This window comes from Brachyhypopomus gauderio, unplaced genomic scaffold (assembly GCF_052324685.1).
Source record: "Brachyhypopomus gauderio isolate BG-103 unplaced genomic scaffold, BGAUD_0.2 sc68, whole genome shotgun sequence".
Lineage (NCBI taxonomy): Eukaryota > Metazoa > Chordata > Actinopteri > Gymnotiformes > Hypopomidae > Brachyhypopomus > Brachyhypopomus gauderio.
In genome coordinates, this window is record NW_027506889.1 from 2001424 (window position 1) to 2017787 (window position 16364).

General features: G+C 46.5%; 1 long non-coding RNA gene across 1 annotated transcript; it reads left to right on the forward strand.

Annotated features, from left to right (window-relative positions):
- Positions 1-5648: 5648 nt before the first annotated feature.
- Positions 5649-15182, forward strand: LOC143490951 (uncharacterized). The gene is made up of 7 exons (XR_013125048.1): positions 5649-5756; positions 6807-6915; positions 7423-7544; positions 8941-9017; positions 9134-9225; positions 14690-14734; positions 14879-15182. It is a non-coding gene; the product is annotated as an uncharacterized LOC143490951 (long non-coding RNA).
- The last annotated feature ends 1182 nt before the right edge of the window (positions 15183-16364 follow it).

The window sequence follows — 16364 nt, forward strand, 5'->3', positions numbered from 1 at the left end:
AGTACTCTCCAGGAGGAGGGGCTTGGACAAGGACGGTTCTTGGTGACCTGCACTGCCTCTGAAGAAACAGAGTTTGCAAGATGCTCATCTGAAAATATCGTTACAGATGTCACAAATCATTACCATCCGTCATTCCGTCATTCTGTCATTCCCTGCTGCCAGGCTCACTGGGTCATGACCTCAGTGCCGTATCGTTCTGAGCAGTACCTTTGTCCCTGTGGGGGAATGTGGCTACCAGATGAGCTTCCCTTTGCTTGTTAATGCACCATGGGCCGGTCTGCTTGTTTTGGATGGCTGTGTATGAGTGGACCATGTGTGTGTGTCTGCCTGACATGTCCACATTCACTCCAGCAGGAGAACCACACCAGCTGAAATAAGAGCCCAATGGCTTTTGTTCAGGACATCTCTGAGACTTTGTGCCTGAACCAGTAAGATATTGTGTGAGATGCAGCTGGTAGGTTGCTTGGCTGACCTGCAACATGATGTCCAGTAAGGAGAGAAGGGTGGAGACAGTGGAGTCTGTGTATGGAGGAGTCTGTGGATGGAGGTGTCTGTGTAGAAGAGTCTGTGGATGGAGGAGTCTGTGTATGGAGGAGTCTACCTTTCTGTGTATCTCATTCAAGCCCCTTTTCAGACGAGGTCATGTTGCCGGGCGACGGCGGGTGTTGCTGTGTCTGTTGTTAGGCAGCCAGCTGTGCTGTCACGTCTGTGTCATCCGCGACCCCATGGCGACCTCCGCCAGAGTGCTGCTGTGAGAGACTTTGGCGTGAGCCATGCACTGAATATATATTAAAGATGTGGAGACACACACACACATGCACACAAAGACACACGCTGCTGGAAGCCAGAACAGGTTCTCATCATCCCTGCCAGTCAGTGGGTAAACACACCCTGTATTAAGTCCATGTCCTGTCTGCCTTGTTGTCAAAGTCGACAATCACAGTCCAAAGCCACAACTTTATTTGAACAACATTCTCCCTCATAGCGGAATGTGCTGAGAAGTCACCAGTGTCATCTGTTAGCGATTACCTCCAATCTCGTCTGCCAGAGATTCCTCGAGAGATATTGGGTCGTGTTCTCACCACCACCCAGATTAGGCAGTGTGTGGGTTTCCACAGGGCTGTGCAGCTTGGCGTTGTGGTGGAGGCCATACGGCAACACTGCCTTCACGCATGAATAACAAGGGCGGGAGGAAAAGATGGCGGTGTAGAGAGAGCTAACGACTCTCACATGTTCAATAACATGCCCCGTGTCCATCATAATCCTCAGTACACCACTGTTCCTTCACATGTGGCCAAGAACAGCGTCTGATATCCTGTCGTCCATGTGTTTGAACCCTTTCCATGATTGAGACGTTTGCGCTATCATGCGCGAGGTTACACTTCGTGGCTTAACACGCAGGCTACAAGCACAGGCTTCGAGGGAGGAACTGTGACCTCCGTGTATCCTCACAATCCTGCTCTACCCTCCTCGTACAGGCGAAGGAGGAAGAATAGGAGGAGAAGAAGGACGAGGAGGCGAGGTCTGCCGTCTGCTGACCCTTGCTCCTCGGGGCTGGTGTGGGTTTGATTGGGTTTGATTAAAGCTGGGGGAGTAGCCTGCACAGCAGGTTCGGTCGTGTGTGGACACGTCTTTCACCTCTGACAAGAATTAGCAGTGACTGGAAAGATGGGGGGGGAACTCTTTTGTTGTGAGGAGAAACCAGTGTGGGGTCATCGCCAGCTGTGACTCCTGAATCTTCTCCCAGATGCTGACACGGGATGATGTCCAGATAATGACGATGAAATTTCTCTTCAGTGCTGCGTGTCTTTCCACGTGTTATTCCACGTTGTTTGATCATACAGGTTTTTTTAATCTCTCCAGCTAGCTAGCAAAGTAATCCAGCAATAAAGACACGTTAGCTGTTGCTTTATTTTCTCACAAAAATATTAGAACAGAGTGGAGGCTCATAAAAACAGGAGTTTGATACCTCTGTGATGTGGACATGAGAAAGATCAGACTGTGTTCTGATGGAGTGATTTACAGCAATTACAGACAAATGAGAGTCTGCTGTGTGAAGCACTCAGCTGGACAGAGTCCTGTCTGGAATATACCCTAGTAAATAAACACACAATAACACCAGTCAAGACGTTTGGAGAGGAATAATGTGGCAAATGTAGAAATACAACTAACAATTGAGGTACAAAAAAAACGTTATGCTCATTATTGGAATTTTTTAGATTCCTGCTCACTGCAAATGTGTGTTATTAAAAGTGATCAGAAAAGAGAGTGTGGGGAATGGATATCAGTGCCAAGCCACTCAACACTGATGCTAACATCTCGCACTGGATGAAAAGTTTTAACTACAATAATGGTGAACATATAGCGCCTTTCTCAGTGTACTTGTGCTGACATTTAGATACTGATAAGCTCTGTGTAGAGTCACATTGTGTTTGTTCCACTGTGTCATTGCAGTGTTTGTGTAAATGTGACCAGACACATATGTTTTACCTCACGTCTGTTTTACCTCACGTCTGTGTTACCTCACGTCTGTTACCTCACGTCTGCTTTACCTCACGTCTGCTTTACCTCACGTCTGCCTTACTTCACGTCTGCCTTACCTCACGTTTGTGTTACCGGACGTCTGCCTTACCTCACGTCTGCTTTACCTCACATCTGTGTTACCGGACGTCTGCCTTACCTCACGTCTGCTTTACCTCACGTCTGCCTTACCAGGTGCATGCAGCAGCTGTATGCCACTCGCCCACTATGCCCCGTTAAATGTTAAAGGTGCTTTGTGGAAGATCTTAGGCTTAATGATTACTGCTATACCAACAACTCAGTTTCAGACACTGAGCTAAACTCATAATCTCATAATGTAATGTAGTATTTCTGAGCCTTTTTAAAAAAGTCCTGATTAATGTCCAGTTCTTTTAAACACAGATGTATTCACACTCTCCATTTGCAGATTACATTTACCTTCATAAAATGCCACAACCCTGCTGATCTAATGAGAAAGACGGGTCAAGCAAATAAATGTTGATTCTGTTATAGACCATTAACCACAAAGTTCTGAATTGTGGTCCCTTCCAAATTGCTTTAACACAGAAAAATATCATACATCATAATATCTGCCTGCACCTTTAAAAATGTCAGAACAAAAAGCATTGGGTAATTAACAATGAGCACCTTTTTTAAAGAATATACAGAACAACACCACATCTTAAGGATGGAAAGATGGAATAACAAATGATATGTAGGAATAATATTCAAACAGCATCTGAGGGAGAAGCTGAGAACTGGATGATCAATAAATGCCTACAATGTCTATCCAAGCTCTGTCCCCAGGTAGCCTTTAATTGAGCAAGGCCAACACATTAACCCGCCCTCTGCTCCAGAACAAAGAGGCAGAGGCGCTGTGTGTTCCGCCTTCTCCCCAGGTGGAGGGGTTTTGGGGGCTGTTCTGGTGTCAGCGGTGGAACACCCCCAACCCCCGCCCCCAGATCACCTGCGTGAGGTGCACATTGTTGTCTGCCGTTATCGGCAACGTGCCTTTCTACTCCGGCACCAGCGGCGTCCCTGGTGGCCTTTGTCACAGAAGAAAGAGAATGATCAATATCCTGGCTAAACTCGACTTTCAAAGCTGATCGCGTCTCGTTCAGGGGCCTCCGCTTTAATGAATTTTCTTTCATTCCACACAAGTTTTTAAACATCAAACAATAAATTGGCCCGGGCACAGTAAAATATTTAGATCTATTGACTGTGGTTGAAAAATGTAGAGGGTGAAAACTCTAGTGGTTTGATGTTGATCCATTCTGAACACTTTAATCCACCCGAGTGTTTCCTTTTATCTGCCTGGGTTTCTCCAAAAGAGGGAAAAGGGCCTCAAGAATTCTCAGACACAGAGCAACCCTTCTTTACAAGCACACACCTCGAGTGCACATACTAAAGTCATCTTCGGAGAAGTGTACTTTTCTAATTGTGAAGCGCGGGCCAAGTACTGATGCAACCCCCCCCCCCCCCCCCCCCCCCCCACAACAGCGAGATGATAAAAATTACATCACACAAAGCGCGCCCTGCAGAAGGAGTTTGCTGACCACAGTGGAGATATTGACAAAACATTATTATGCAGACACAAGAGGAGGCTCGCTGGAAACGAAAACAAAATGCAAGAGACCAAAGCCACAAGATTACACAAACTGTCGTGTTTTCAAAGCTCCTGTCTTCACACTGACTTTTTGTCTGCTAGAAAAGATGACTGGAGCGCTGCTGAAAGAACAAGGCTTGCTTTTCCTTCTGATTAAATTCATGTTGCGGCCACGAAAGGCACCTTTCATAAACTTTGCAAGAGGGGCCTCGGAGGCTGAGGCTACCCGCCCTGCCTTACAAAACAGCACTGTCTCGCGGCCGCTCGCGCTCGCTCCACAAGGTGCTGCGTTTTCACGTCAAAGTTGCGTCGAGGTGAAGTTCACACTTGGTCCTGACCTCTCGTGAAACCCATCTCTCCTTCCTGTTGAGTGGTAATAAATTACAGTGCGTGCCGTAAACGAGCGCGTGTTTGTGTGTGTGTGTGTGTGTGTGTGTGTGTGTGTGCGTGCGTGCGTGCGTGCGTGCGTGCGTGCTTGGCTGCCGTGATAGCCCAGCCTTGACATTAAACATCTGTTCGGTGATTCATTTGATCTGGGATCCAGAGTGACACTGAGGTACATCTGTCTGCGTGCACACTCCTCTCCTCCCCATCATACTATCTTTCCCTCTTTCCCCCTCTTTTTTCCCCTCCCCCCTCACAAGCTGGTCTTCATCAACAGCTTTGCCACGCAGACGCATTCCTGATGATTCCATCATTTCTCCTTTATTGTTCTGTGGTTACAACTTTAGCGAAGTGACATGCATGTCTTCCCACATTTGCAAACAAGGGAGCGCAGCAGATGCTCAAACTTGGGGGACCCAGTTACAGCAAACCCCGCACGAGGCAACATTTCCTCCCGCTTTACTAACAACATTTTAATTCACTCCAACTCGCTGGCACATATGAAAGGCATAAAACATCTGCGTGTTAACACGTGAAAGTGAATTTTATTTATTTACGGGGATTCACAATGGATCATTTGGGTTGCCTGGTATATATAAATGGTGAAAACACGCAGTAAGTTTAACGAATTGGGAAAAATATACAAATACAATATAAACGTACTTTTTTCATTTTTTCCCAAACATTTGCAGCCAAGTTGTTCTGAGGGAGACAGATATTTTGTTATGATTTTTAGCATGAGGGGGACAGATTGTTTTGGTATTCCTGCCGACTTGTGACAACATTACGTTCATACTTGCTGCGCTACAGCTCCACTGAATGAACTACAACACTAAATGGTCATGGATTATAGTCACAGCTATAACTCACAGTGTTATAGTGCCGCACTAAATATCACAAATCACAAAATAATAAAAGTCAGTCTAGTGCGTGAGATTACTTATTGCCCTGTTCACGCACCCTGGTGTCGCAGAGCCGTCAGGGCGCAGTTGTGATCTAATTATTAGGGTCCGCGTGTAGGAGGTGCCACGACACAACACTGAGCCTATAAGACATGGCATCTTTTTGAAGTAAGAAGAACTCCCGATAAACCGTGAATTAGCCTACGGACACGTATCCACGCTCATTAGTGAATTAAGTTAGACCCTGCCCCCCCCGTCTTTTTTCCTAACAATCTACCGCGAAATAGCGAGCTAGTCCACTCATCAGTTCACGGTGAAGAATGTGGGGCGTCCTCATTAGCGAGGTAAATAACCAGCATTGAAACTGTAAGCGCACGGCACACAAAGTTTGCTTTAGCTCCTCACTTCTGTACGGACGCGAACATCTCCCACTAATTGGTTTAAAGTAGTCGAAATTACGCACGCCTGTCCTTGAACCTAATTTTACAAATATACTGGGAAATCTGCAGTGAACTACCACTACAAAGTATTTTCGAACATAGTGAAATAACAGGTTACCAGTCCAAATTGAATATGAACGTTTAATAACGCTAAACAAAGCAGAATATTTGGTAGCTGGCTATTTCCTTGAAACTTTTTTGTTTGATATATGGTCATTGCGGGGTTCCTCATCGAAGCTGTTATATGACTATCTCACCAATAGGTGGCAGTGTGATACCAACATCTTCCGTGCCTCACCCCAGTACATCGTGGATGCGTTTAAGCCATAGTAGAGATTGCTTTTTGATAAGACTGTACCTATATTAGACTTTCATCAAAACCTAAAGGTTTTGTTTGTGATAATCATGAGGTACATTTTACAGAGAGAGTTTTTAAATTTTTTCATTCTGGACGATCCACTTTCTTTTCTTCTGGACGTTCTTCTTGGAGGCACGTCGATTTCTTATTTTGTTAAGAAATCTTACTAATGCATAAAGTAATAAATATAACAAAAAAGATTTTTGTACAGTACATTTAAATATTTCATTACAAATTATCTCATTTAAAATATTAACATTATAGAAACTTCCCAACGACTTAAAAAATCCTTAAATCTAAGAAATTCCATATTTTAAATCACTGACCAATTTTAATGTATTGGACCTGAACACAAGTTGCCTGCGTCTTTAAAGTGTCATTATTTCTTTGCGTTAAAACAATCTAAATGCAACCAAAATAATACAAATATAAAAACTGCACAACTTGCTCCCCTCACGCGCATTCGCCATCGCCTCGAATCTTGTTTACGTTTAAGTGGTATTCGTTTTACTTCCCAGAATCGTGTTTGCCACTAAATCACAAATCGTAAAACTGTGCATAATCTGCGTCTCTTTTCTTTTTTAATTTATCGATAGTCTCGGTCCCCCAGCTGGAGCAGAGAGCTGAAGGAAGCTTTTATAATGCAGACAGGACAGCACTCTCCCCCCCGGCCATTCCTCAGCGCCCACTGAAAGCAATTAAAAGGTATCTGAAATCCTTAGAATCTAATGGGTTAATTTCTAGGGCCGATGCGCACGGTGCACAATGAATTCTCTTTGTTTGCTTTGCAGCTGAGCTTAAGATAGACTTTCTATTGACTGTTGTCAAGTTTCTATATGATGAAACTCCGATGCCTGGCATCTGTGGAAAACTACGGTGCGAAAGGCACTCGGACCGGCAGTCCGCAAGTGTGTGCGAGATTCTCAGCTTCCTTTCTTTTTAGTTTAGTTTTTTTTTATATAGTATATGCTCTTAATTTCTGATAAAGGAAAGCAGTTTTCCATCCCCGACATTCATTGCCTTTACTCAGAATTAGAGATTTATTTGCTGTGGAAAAAAAAATCAATTAGTGCTAAATTTATTCATGGATTTCAGGGCCTTGCAATCAATGCTAGTCCACTCAGTAAGGCTCCCTGGGATCTGGTTCATCCCACTTAATGTATCTGAAGGGGAATTACCATTGATGTTGTTTGCTCTTCCTCTATGTGAAAGAGTACAGCGAACTGTCATGACCTGCCATCACCGGGGAGGGGCTCACCACACCTCACCTTTGCCCACGAGGCCCCTGGACATGTGGGGGACTGGACGGATGGCCAGAGGCACACAATTGTCAGGTTAGCTTAAAAAGAAAAAAAGGCCACTCAAAAATCAGCCGTGGTACCACGCAGCTGTTGAGACACAGCACGATGGGTACGTAAGCACACAGTCCTGCAGAACCCACCCGTGCTGCTCCGCGATCATCCTGCTGCCTTAGCAGGCTTTACGGGATTGATGTCAATGTGTCTAAAAGCTAGTTGTCTTCTTCCAATGACCACATGCCATGACATAATGAATTCTCTCTCAGTGGAGTAAGATAGTGTGAGATTTACATCACACGGTGGGCACCACTAATAACCAGTGGGCTGTAAAACCGGTTTGTGTTTTAATGGCTGTAGTTGTGTTGCACTTGTAATGGGTTTGTGCTGATATCTCTATGATGCTGTGATGTTGCCGTTGGTTTATTAGTGGTTTATTTTTTTGCTCAAATTCATAAACATCTTCATTATTGATCTCAAATAGTTTCTGCATTTAGGCTATATATCCAGGTCAATTAAAGATACTTAGGCAGTTGCAAATAATTTTTCTTTCTCAGATCCTGAGGCTCTGAAAATGCACTTTAGCCCCCGATAGCAGAGCTAGGATTCTCACAGGATCTTGACATCTTGATCCACTACGGAAAATAAATGATAACCATTTCCGTCTAAATGGTGAGACCTGCGGGGGGGTAATTTAACCCAACCAGCTACTGCAGAACCCTAGCAGTGCATCCGCTGCCTTTGAACACATTCAATATGTGCTCTTTCATACCGGCTAACGATGGGATGCAAAATATTTCGTATTTAGGGAATACATTGTGGTAGGTGCTGAGAAAAATCAAACAAGCCAAAATAACAACACAGAATCTTCTCCTGTTCTGCCACGGTTCTCGTCTGGAATTAGCCTCGTCTGGCACGGGCCGTAGCTTTTGGAGAATGACCAATTAATTATTTTGTTAGATTTTAATATGTGAATTGACATTTAGGAGAAACCCTTGTGAAATTTAACCTGAGAATTGTTTAATGCACATAAATAAAAAAATATATTGTTTTTTTGTTTCTGTTGTACTTGCAAATCAGTTTCCCGTACCGTGATGTTCTGTGATGACACTTTGACAGAGTGTCCTCCTACTGGAGTCTAAGGTCTTCACACAAACTGTGATGTTAATCAAAAGGGAATTAGACTGGATATGATAAAGAATTCTCATTATATTTTATTATTTAAGTCATATTTCTTTGCTACACAAAGGTTGAAATACTGAGATCTTTTTCCCCCTGTAGTCAGATTTTCAGTTGAAAATGCAACCAGGCCAGTGGCGATAAATACGTGTTCTTAGCCTGCTTTAATAAAACATTCACTTGTTCTGCCTCATGCTTTCAACTTTGCCTTGTTGTGGTGTGTAACGCATTGACCCATGTTCGTCTTATCATGCAGGAATACATGATCAAACAGGTGCCGTGGCTTCCGCTGCCTGACGAGTCCTGCACTGGAGTGTGTGCTGCCACCTTGAAGTATGTAATAGATATTCCCCCTACACCGGTTAAACACTGACGGAGATCAATGGTATTTGTGCACTGTGAGGAATAATATGTATTGTGTATCAAAGGTCTTTTTTTTTTGTCTTCAGCGGTTACACTTACAAGGCCATGTAGAAGGACAGATTCTGCTGGGACTTTGCGTGTTGTCCAGAAAGAGACGCCACTGAACACGGCCATCCTGGTACGTTCTTAACTCGGGATGGTTTTTTGCCTCTGTGACATGTGTGACACGCCTCCGTGACACGCGACACGCCTCCGTGACACGTGTGACACGTCTGCTGGATTTCTAGTTTACGGTTTATTTACTGAACTTGTCATTGTTAGTTCTCTCATCCCTGCTGGGTTCTGGTAAATATAGTAGTCCACATCCTGACCATCTTTGCGACATTACAGGTATATTTACTGAGAATGTGTGTCTTTCTGTATAATGTTGACCTTAGAACTTAGAAGTTCACCATATGAGGCCACGCAGTTTGGCTGTGGGGTCTGCCGATGGTCCCAGTGAACTCCACTGCTGTGTTTTACCTTGTGATGTGAGAGGGGGGGTCAAAGAACAGTAGGCAGGATGGTGGGGGCTTTTCCCAGTGAAAAGTAGAAGACTCTCCATGTTTGTGTATTTATATATACAGTGACAAACAGGAAAAACGAACACACATGCCATGCATGTGGCAAAGGATTGTAAAGTTGTGTGTTGAGTCCTGTTGTGTGTGCATGCACGCCTGTGTGTGTGTGCTCAAGTCATGCAACGGAAGATCTATACAGCCGTGTCAGTCCAGCACCCTTACACACACACACACACACACACACACACACACACACACACACACACACACCATCTTCCTCCAGATCCAGGGAGTTTCTGTGACAAGCCCTCATAGATGGTGGGTTAGTCATTGCGTATGCATGCTTGTCTCCACTGTAGAATGCGCAGGACAGGACGAGCGTGGAGATCATCCAGTTTGTCATCTTTGAGCCATATTTCTGAGACTATTAGCATTTTCACGTTTGAGACGAGAGTCAGTGTTTACGTTCGATTTTCCTGCATTTCAGATTTTCAGAAATAGACGGGTTGGCACTGGGAGAGTTTCTGTGAACAGTTTGAGAATATTTCAAGCTTCTTCAAAGTACCAGTCCTGCGCAGTTTACTCATGAACTTTATATCAGGAAAATTCTTTAAAATGAAAAGTAGCCAATGATGGCATCAACATTTGAAGAGCAAAAGAATAACGTTTAGGTATTAAACAGCAGAGTTTGTCTTTTTTAGAACTGCTCACCTGCTCACCCTCCCCACCATGATGCAAATTAACAGAACACATGTCTTTGATATTTAAATTAGCCCACACCTTTCAACAAGCATTTTAGTGCACAGTACTGCGTGCTCACCGGAGTCCGAATCGAATTCAATTACAGCCGAGGGCAGTAATTCCTGCAGCCCTGAGTCCCGAGTAGAGTCAGAGCTCATGGAGTCTGCAGGCTGTGCTGAGCAGAAACGAGTGTGACACACTATCAAATAATGAAGTCGCCCTTGAGCACTTAACCCACAGGCCCGCGCTCTCTGTTCCCACCATAATTGTTAGAGAAATAAAAAGCTACCAAGCTAAGTGCTTCAGTTCAAACGGATTGGGCAGGCCGTGACACGTCGGCCCACAGCCGGTGGCTCACGCGCTGCTTTGGGAGTCCGGAGAGACTCCCTCCTGCTCAGAGTTCCCTGCGGGGATTCCCTTCCCTTCCCAAACTGTAGGCCCGGTCCCTCTGTGCTGAAGCCTGCCGTGTAGAACCTGGCGCGCTCACCGCTCACACTAATCGCGTTTTATTCCACAGATAGCGAGGCGGGAGGAGCGGGAGAGATCAATCAGTTCACGAGTTCTTTGTCATGAATTCCTGTTAGGCTTCATACAGTGAGAAGAAGGTTCATATGGGCTCTGTCTTGGCTGTGTTGCTGCTGTGCTGTACAAGGGGGAAAGGGTGGTGACACCATTAACTCTCTTCTCTTCCTGTTTGGATAAGCAGTCTCAAATTCCAGAAATTTCCCTCTATTTCACATTCCCTCCCACCATTGCTGTCTTCTTTACAAAACAACAAAACTTCTCTGTTCGCGCGCTCGCCAGTCGGCTCGCACCATCTCTGCTCCGCTTTCTGTACCTCTGCGTCTCACTCTTCAGGTCCCCGCGACTCTGTTCTGATCGTCCTCCCTCTTGGTGACTGAGGCGCGTTTTTCTTGCCTTTTGTTTTGCTGATCCTGTCTTCTCTGCTGTCATGTCCTGCCCTTTCCCCTACCCTGACACACTTCAAACGCACGCACTGCGCCTCGCTCCCCCGTCTCCCCTCCGCCAGAGTGCCACTTCCTTTGTCTGCACGAGCCCACGGGAGGTTGGGCCGCTCCGAACGCCAGCGGTCCTTGGTACATTAAGAGCTTTTATCCTCGACTTTAAGAGCACGGGGACAAAAAGAGAGAGCCCTTCTGCTGAACAGCAAATGCATTGTCTTGTGAGGACCTGTTTGCTTTTGAACACAGGCATGAATTATTGAGAGCTTTTGCTTACATTCATCTAGTGACACACACACATGCTAAGCAATGGAAAGAAATGTGTGTGTGTGTGTGTGTGTGTGTGTGTGTGTGTGATGGTGCAGAGCTCCAGAATCGATACAACATGGGGCTTCTCTTCTGCCCCCCCGCTAGCACCACAACACATGGGCCGTGTGGGCGTAAATGTGCTCATTTCTGGGAAGAACGTGGGATGTTTGGAGTGGACTGAGTAAAGGTGTGTGCTGAGCTATTAGAGGCCATTTAGGCAGGAGCTGCATACGTGCCGGGGTCTCTCCCTCTCCTGTTCCCGGGCGGAACTGCCGCCCCGTGCATCTCCCTCTGCACAATGAGCCGCCAGACAGCTTGATGAACGCCCGTCCCCCCCCCCCGTCCCTCCCCGTCCCCCCCGTCCCCCCCGTCCCTCACGGGCCGCACAGGCTACACCATCCCCCGACAACACGCCGGAGAATAGCCTGCAGGTGTGGGTGCTTTTGGGCTGGGGGGGCCGGAACGTGGACGGGAGGGGGGGGGGGGGGGCTTTTTTCAGACCACCCCTTCGCTGCTCTGCGGTGCCAAACCCCGTTCTCTCTGCCGTTTCCATCGTGACGATTCTAGCCTCGGTGATGCCACCCAGCTAATTTATGGCCTTGTGCACCAGTGACTTATTCCATGGCACCCTGCTGCGGCCCAGGGCAGAAGAGCCTTGTCCTCCTCTCTGCGGTAAACTCTCTGCTTTTTTTCGAGACGACATTGATTGAACCCCTGTAAACAGCCCGAGCAAAAGTTGAGAAGTCCGTTAGCATGGAGGAGCTGTAATTTACAGCAGGCCCGATGCAGAACGGCTGGAATGTTTCTCCACAGCGCACAGCACCGGCGTGAACGTGCACTGACGTGGACGTCCTGTGGGAAGCTTCCACAGGACACGGGCACGGAGACGCCACCTTGCTGCCTGTCCTTAGATGCACATGGAAAACTGGAGAACTCTGTCCTGCAGTTTCAAGGCCTGGAGAGAGATTCAGATATGGCTTTGAGGAAGTGGATGGGGGCGGGGTTTACAGCGAGTGGGGCGGGGAGGGGGAGGAGCCATTGGATAACAATGGCTAGCATCCAAGTCCAGCTAATAGTATCTGACACACAGTGCAATTTGGAGGCTCATGCCAACATTGTTTTTACAGCTGTAATTAAGCCACCTAATCAGAAGCACATTGGTTGGGATGGGACAGGCCCGGCTGCTAGAACAGACACAGCGAGCTCTGTTCAGTGTACAGCCGGGAGGGAACTGTGGGTGGGAGTGTGTCCTTATGCGCGTGCACACACACACACACACACACACACACACACACACACACACACACACACACACACACACCCACACCACTGACTGGATCTATGAACCCAGGGCCCATGCTGAGGGACCACCGAGTCTGAGATGAAACAGTCCTGTGTTTCATTGACGTGTGTGTGTGTGTGTGTGTGTGTGTGTGTGCTGTGCAGTTAGAGAACTAAAGTGTTCTGTAAAGTATAGAAGTTATAATTATATACTTGTGTATACCAATAAATGTATAGAAGTTATAATTAGTATACTTGTGTACAGTATGCCTTCATAAACACATGCTTTTTTATATGTGTATCCATGTATGTGTTGTGTGCTTACATGTTCATGTGTGTGTGTGTGTGTGTATGTGTGTGTGTGTGACTTATATGCCTCGTCACCCCAGACGGGGAGCAGCACCCCGCCTGTGTTGGGCCAAGTCACCCTGTCTAAAATGGCAGCTGCACACAGTGAGAGGAGAGGTGTAGCCAAAGGCAACAGATGAGCTGGCCTCCTTCGGCTCGCTGTGTGTTCTGATTGTAAATTGCACTGGTGATGATTAGAGAACTCCAGCACAGGATGTCGACTCTTAAAACTGTCCAGGGAAAATAATTTTCTACTATGTTCAGGAAAACTTTACTCCCCCCCCCCCCCTCCCCACCCGGTTCTCTCTCTCTCTCTCTCTCTCTCTCTCTCTTGTTCTGTCTCTCTGTCCCTCCCTCCTTTTCTCCTGTCACCCTCTTTGTCTCTCCCTACTTCTCTCTCTCTTTCTCTCTATCTTTAATTTAAACATCATGGTTGTGAGGAGGTGGAAAGGAGTTGGTGTGCAAATTGGTTTAAGGCCTCTGGAGTGAAGGACAGACTGTCAGACAGTGGGGCTGTTATATCCCCTCAGCTGCTCTCTGGGTGAATGAACGCATGCGTCTGATCGACTGTGTGTGAGTGTGTGCGTGTGTGTGTGTGTGCGTGTGTGTGCACAAGCTCTGCGGAAATATTTTGTTTGTGATTTACTCCTAGTGTTTTTAGCCCATGAATGTACAAAATTAGGCACAGTGTGTGTGTGTGTGTGTGTGTGTGTGTGTGTGTCCCTGTATTTCAGAAGGTGCCTGACTGTAGGTGGGTAGATGAGTGTGGTTTTGTAATGGATCAGGAGGGATGATTTACTGTAACTCTTGGCCTCTCCTCCTACTCACTATGATGTCATTATCCAGGGACATCCAGCCGCCACACAGGACACGCACACGCATGTGAAACACAGCTTAAAAAAACTTAGCCAGGTTAGTGAAACACGGCTTTAAAGAACTAAACAACCAACTTAGTGAAACATGGCTTAAAAAACCAAAACAACCAGCTTAGTGAAACATGGCTTACAAAAACAACTAGACTAGTGCTGAGCTCCATGGAGCTACAAATGCGTCCAGGTATTAAATTGGTTATGAAATGCTTTAAAATTGATATTACCATAATAGACTCCGCTGATGATTAAAGTAAATTATGATTATAATTTATCATATTAGGGTTTCAAATATTAAAATACATGCTTTTAATAATGTAAAGTTTACTGAGGAGGATGTGATATTCAGCTGTGGCGCTGCTCTCTGATGCTGTACCTGATTTTCAGAGGTAACTGGATGCAGTTTCAAATGCCCTGACCCTTTTAGAGTTTGAGCATGAGGTGACCATGAATGTGTTAACAAGGCAGTGGGTCTTTCTTCACGTCCTCTGGCCTAATTTAGATTTATGTGTTTTTCCCCAAGTCTTGCTGGGCCTGAGATTAAGTTTCTCTCTCTCTCTCTCTATGTATAGAAGGGGAAGGAGAGAGAAGAGGAGAGCAAGAGAGAGGAAGGGAGGGTAAGAGGGGGTGCGTGTGTGTGACTGGAACAATGTGTCACTGCTTTACTGTACATTTGGCAACTTGTGTGTATGTGTGTGTGTGTGTGTGTGTGTGTGTGTGTGTGTGTGTGTGTGTATCTTTGCCTCCCACTCTCCCTCTAGAAAAGTAGGCAGCTTGATTTAATCAAAACTGGGCGCGAGACCAAACCCAGCCAGCAATATGGGGACAGCACCGACCCAGCAACCATAGCGACCCAGGAGGCCAGACAACAAAGAGGACGAGTCTGAGAGAGAGTGAGAGAGTGTGGGTGTGAGAGAGAGAGTGAGAGAATGTGGGTGTGAGAGAGAGAGTGAGAGAGAACAGGCGTCTCAGTTTTAAGGAGTGCTGCTTAGGAGAACACAGAATGTTAATGTCTCCCATAGGTAGTAGTGGAAGCAGTCGCAAAATCCCCATCCCTTGGGGGGGGGGGGGGGGGGGGGTATTTCCTGTTCTCTGCTGCCTCTCCCTGCTGTGCTGTTCAGCCTGCAAAGCCTGTACTGCAGTCCGGCCCCCACCAGCTGTGTGTGGAGTTGGGTAAACCCCCACACACACCCTACCTCCACAACGGACCTTCATCGTCATGCCAATACACTCTGAACTGTGTGCACCGATACCTCAGCTGCCAGTGCGTTTGTTTGTTTGTTTGTTTACTCAACAAACAGACCAGACGCTCAGGGACAGTGAGATGATGAATGGTGAGCGTGTCGTAAACTGAGCCAGTGGACAGTAAATAAATGACCAGTCCTGGCACGTGTGTGATGGGGAACGTGCTACAGGGGGACTGTGCGTCTAGGTGCCTGTGCTGCACCGAACAGAATTCTGCAGAAATACTAACGCACTGCCACTCACTGCCACACGCTGACAAGGTAATTAGATAAATTAGACCTAATGCTTTATGAATAAAAACCAGTGTCAGTTCAATGCTGTTCAGTTTAATTTTATTTGCATAGAAAATTTCACAATGGACTTTGTCACAAAGCAGCTTTACAGACATGGGGGCAGCTTGTGGAGAGAGTTGCTCTAGTGTGAGCTGTCTCTCCGTCTTGGCAACATACTTCTTGAACAGGGGAGAAAGCCAGGCTTCTTAACACAACATTCTTTGCTCCTTGCTTTTCTTCATGTAGCCAATTTTCTCCCTGTTTCAGTCAGCGCCGAACGCCGGACTGACTCTCACTTGAGAGCACCACCAGTCCGGAATGCCTTCCAGTCCGGATTGTCTTCCCCGGATGCGCAGGAAGCCTGCCAGCACGTCTCCTCCAGCTCGGGGCCAAGCGGTGCCCAGCTCGGAGAGGGACCATCTAGGCCTCCGTGTGACCTATCTGACCGGGCAGCCTGTACTCCCACCAGGGACCCAACGTGGGAGAAGTGGGTGGAAGTGCTGGAGGTTTGATTCAGCCATCATGGAAGTATGGCTATAGATGGCTGTTTCTAAGCCTGACTGTGGGCTGTGACTGTGGGTGCTTTTGAAACCTCGAAACCTGTGGCGTTCAAGTTGTTTGCTATGAATGCGCCGGCTCAACGACAAAAGCAAGCGGATCTCCCGTCTGCTTCAGAAGCAGTAACTTCGCTTAACGAGTGACTGGGGCAGTGTATTCCAATACCTGGCCA